The sequence below is a fragment of the Austrofundulus limnaeus genome, unplaced genomic scaffold (genome assembly GCF_001266775.1).
Source record: "Austrofundulus limnaeus strain Quisiro unplaced genomic scaffold, Austrofundulus_limnaeus-1.0 Scaffold442, whole genome shotgun sequence".
Taxonomy (NCBI): domain Eukaryota; kingdom Metazoa; phylum Chordata; class Actinopteri; order Cyprinodontiformes; family Rivulidae; genus Austrofundulus; species Austrofundulus limnaeus.
Window position 1 is genome coordinate 112,827 of NW_013952844.1, and position 4,880 is coordinate 117,706.

At 37.9% G+C, this 4,880-nt stretch overlaps 1 protein-coding gene across 1 annotated transcript in view; it reads left to right on the top strand.

Annotated features, from left to right (window-relative positions):
• Window positions 1–1,838: 1,838 nt before the first annotated feature.
• The window catches only part of LOC106529428 (uncharacterized), an 11,224-nt gene continuing 8,182 nt past the window's right edge, over window positions 1,839–4,880 (top strand). Inside the window, exons 1-2 of the mRNA XM_014024849.1 lie at window positions 1,839–2,487; window positions 2,854–2,958. The gene's annotated coding sequence lies outside the window, so the exon portion shown is untranslated. The remainder of the gene's footprint in view (window positions 2,488–2,853; window positions 2,959–4,880) is intronic.

Sequence of the window (4,880 nt, forward strand, 5' to 3'; positions counted from 1 at the left end):
GGTGAAAATTTCATGTCATTAGCACCTCTAGTAATATATTTACTGAGAAAAATGGTGACGTGTTCAATACTTATTTTACCCGCTGTAGCAGGGCTAGGCAACTAAATCCCTCCAATAGCCATGGTTTCTCCAAGCCAACAGCTTGTTGTTTGGATATTGCACTAAATCATAAATTTTACATTTACAAATTATTTGAAATCCATTTGTATATTGTATTAAGTAAAAAATACTAAAATTTTTTTTTTTGAAGGTGGGGTTCACTGGTGGGACAGACAGAACTCACCTGCGGCCCACAGGCTGCCAGTTGGATATCCCTWCCTTAAACTGTCCAGGTTACCAGGATGTTCACTGTTTGGATGCATTTTACATGAGCAAAAACTTCTACAGACCATATTCTAAGAATATAGACATTCTGCAGTTTTTTCAATTTTTAAAGAACTGTTTCAAAGCTCTTTCAAAGATGTCAGGAAGTATAAGAGTGTGGTGTAGACACTGAACAGGTCTATAGCAAGCATGTTTGAGAAACGCCACCAAGAAGCACATTTCTTTCAAAAACGTTCGACGCAGCTTTTACTACATAAATGGTCATCCTGTTTTTCATTTATTTTGTTCATGAGCACACATAATGTAGCCTAAACAAAATAGCGGTCCATTTTTCTTACTGCTTTGTACCAAACACAGACACTAATGTTCTCTTATATATGTGCTTGTGAGGCCCTGCCACACAATACGTTTTCCATCTCATTACCTCATTTCTGTGTGAGAAACAGAATATGCCCCCTACTGTTCAATATGAATAAATGCATTTTAAATGGACGAAGATTTCTTTTTCTTTTTTTTTTTTATCACTGGGGATATGGTTTGCATATTAAATGCAGATAGGAACAAACATAGTAATGAAGTGCTTAASCCATGTGTTATATTTTTATTTTTGAGTACACAACAAAACAAAATCAACTAAACAAGCTCCCAATTATTTAATGTTGCTTAAAGTGCACTTGTTGACTTTTTACAAGTTTTCCTATGACTTTTGAACAAAAACAAAATTGGTTGTTTATGTGATTTCCCACACTTTCAATGTGTTTATTGTTTTATTGCAACTGATTGAGTTTTGAATGGAATATGACTTAATATAGTTTGCATTACATTATTTTTTTATTTCACCATCATTTATCACAAGTTTAGTTGTTGAATTATATAAAGCTGCAAGTTTAGTCCTGAACCAGGAGGAACACCAGATGAAATGGCTGCAGATTTGTACTTGAACAAGTATTTTCAACACCAGAGCCATGTTTGCAATGTCAAAGATATTTTCATAATTTTCAAATGTAAATTGAAACTTTGCTCTTGAGAAAATAAATTAAAGTCAAAGGTCCAACATTGCTGGACAATGGCAGGACTACAATTAGATCTAACATAACAAGTTTTTGATTATTTAAAAAAAACTGAATGTTTTATGTAGACCTAACTTTTATTGGGTTACATCTGCTTTACATAATGCTTTACAAACTAGTCTTCATTATATAGGATTTGATTTTTGTGCATAAACATTCACACAGCTGAAAATAAAATTGCACAATTATAAGTAATTAAACTGCAAATGGGGCATCGACCACACAAATTTATACAGAACACACACACACACACACACACACACACACACACACACACACACACACACACACACACACTGCAATGTTTTGCAGCATGCGCAGAAATGACATCTTTAATTGCCTAATTAACATTTAGCACTCTCGGTGTGAAAACACACGCACACAAACACACAACACGGGCACGCTGGGGATTKTAATGACATCCAGTGACAGAATGCACACAATTATCTTTTTTTTTTTTTTTAATAGAGTGCAAAACGTGTATGCATGAACGCGCACGTCCACGCACGCAGACACACGCGCGCAGTTCGTTTATTCACGAGCATCATGCCGAGCAGGACCAGTTTTCTGCAGCTGGGGGGCCAGAGGTGTCGGTGAACACACCGGCTGGACACGAACCTGTCCCTGGCTCTACCCGGAACCATTATGCAGACAGGAAACTACCATTTTACCGCTAGCAGCATCCGAGGAGCCGTCGTCTACTGAGGAGGAGGAGGGGGGGACACCTAAGCCTGAAACGGGGCGGAAAGCAGGCAGCTGGGGAGAGAAGCTGGGGGGGAAAACACGAGAGAAAACCCAACAAAAGGCTACGTGTTGCTGAAGAACAGCAGCAGAGCTGCAGGACTTCGGACTCAGACAATGGACGTGCGGGAGCGGGCTAGCGGAAAGCGGTTTGAGTGAAAAGCAGCCCTCCCTGGGCCGATGGAGATCCGGGCCTTCCACTGGGCTTTTTTCATGGATGGAGAAAAAAGGCCCCGCTGACASACAGTAGGGACCCCGTCTTCGGAGCACACCACTACTCTCATGTTCTCACACTTTTACCGTCGTGCTTCTGAGCTGGGGGGTTTTGCACCCACACGTCGCGTGGTACAAGGTAAAAACAAACAAACAAACATAAACAAAGCTGCTTCCAGCAGGACTCATGTTTGCTAATGTGTTAGCCGTAAAGCTAACAGCTATCGGCTCGGCTAAGTTGATAGCGTTGCTAGCTTTTAGGCTGGGAAACTCTGATAAATCTTTAAAGTTTGAAATGTTATGAACATTAACCGCTTTTTAATTTGATCGTAGATGGGTGTATAAGTCAGGACTCATTTTAWTTCATGTTTTAATTCATTTTTGAAGCGTCAGAGCAGCGTTTTTCATAGTTGACGCTAACTCGCTGTGTGATTGACAGATCAGATGCTGCCTGCGTTTTTAGTGTATTTCTTCGGTCTGAACGGCGATCTGTTTTATTTTAAAGGTTATCAAGCTGATATATTGTTTGTCGGCGGTCATAGTGGAGTATTTCCCCCCTCCTGTCCTGCACCTTCAGCCCTGCTGGAGTTTCAGACCTGTGGATCAGCTGGTAAGATGCAAAACACTCATGTAAACACGCTCATTGCTCGGAAGTTTGCTTGTTTTGATGACTTACTTGGTGATGTATTTCATATTTTAACACGTGACTTTAAATAGAATAAATTTAAACTTGTGCCTTTTTAAAATTAATGGTGCTTTTTCTGCAACTCATCCGAGATATAAACACTAAAACACAGAGATTCACTGAATGTTTTCATTCAGCATCAACAGTTTAAATGGGGATACATTTGCAAGCTGTTTTCACAATAAATCTTGTCATTTAACAGTTTTGTAGACGCTTAAGTTGCAGCCGAATGCTTGAACGGTGCACTGACTGGTAAAGTCTAGACAAAACAAACAAAACAACAACAACTTTACTGCCAGTTTAATGTTTCCATCTGTTTGAGTGGGACTAACATTAATCAGCATAGCTGTCAATGTTCATGTCATTTAGATCAATGGTTCCCAAACTTTTTATCTTCTGGCCCACAAAATATCCATGGCAAAAACTTGTGACCCCAAATATTACTGGTCTGAGTACATGAACTTTGTTAATAACCCCAAAAACACAGGATTTTTGACAATCTAAACAGCTTGTCCACAAATATGAATGCTTATTTATACTTATTTTGTGATTTTGTAAAAGTTAATGGGAAAATCTTACATCAGCAATTATTTTATTACCCTTTAAATTGATTTCTGGAGATTATCCAAGGTGCTTCATGACCCATAATTGGGTCCCAAGCCCAACTTTGGGAACCAAAGTGCAGTGGTTCCCAAACTTTTCAGCTTTTGACCCACAAAATAACAGTARCRGAGACCTGTGCCCCCAACTATTTTTGGRTGATAAACATTTGCATTAGGTYAACTAAACATGGGCATAGTAACCATATTTTTATACTACATTTATCCATTTTAAATACACTAACCTCACTCCTTTGTAACAACTAAGGCAAAAATGTAATTAATTCAGAAAATCTTTTCAGGACCCCACCTTGATTTTTCAGGACCCCACTGTGGGTCCCGACCCCAACTTTGGGAAACACTGATTTAGATCATAAAATATAACAGTCATCATTTTTTTGAACGATTAACCAATTTAAATTAGTTATTTTCCTGCTGCTGACTGTTTTACATCAGAATCAGCAGTTTTGCACACAGTTCTGCATTTTTCCAGTGGAAGTTTTGGCAGCATCCTCATAGGTTAGTTATGTARATGAGAGCTGACACAATCAGGACTGGAAAAAACAAAACAAAACAAATACAAAAAAAAAAACATACATAATCAACTTTAAGGAAGCTGTTTATCTATAATATATGTGTTTAAGACAAGCTTAACCTGATGGATAATATTTTTAAGCTGGCTGACTTTTATCATCAACACAGTGTCCTCAAGGTGATAGTTCATGTTTTGCACGAGCAGGAGACTTGATTAGGATTTGATTGACATCAAACTTTTCTCTAGACCTTGCATGTATCTGTGGAAAAGACACACAGACATGGGAGGGACATGTTCTTTATTTGAGGTGACAATGTAGCATCTTTGGGTGTTGAATTAGCATCTAATGTTTTGGTGCATTTACAGGAATTGCACACAATCTTGCAAGAATCAATATACTATTTGTGAAATTGAACACATKTACAGTGGGGAGAACAAGTATTTGATGCACTGTTGATTTTTCAGGTTTTCCCACTTGCAAAGCTTGTAGATGACTGTAATTTTTATCATAGGTACTCTTCAACTGTGAGTGATGGTATCTAAAACAAAAATCCAGAAAAATACAATGTATGATTTTTAAATAATTAATTTCCATTTTATTGTGTGAAATAAGTATTTGATCATCTATCAACCAGTAAGAATTTAGCTCTCACAGACATGTTAGTTCTTCTTTAAGAAGCCCTCCTGTTCTCCACTCATTACCTGTATTAACT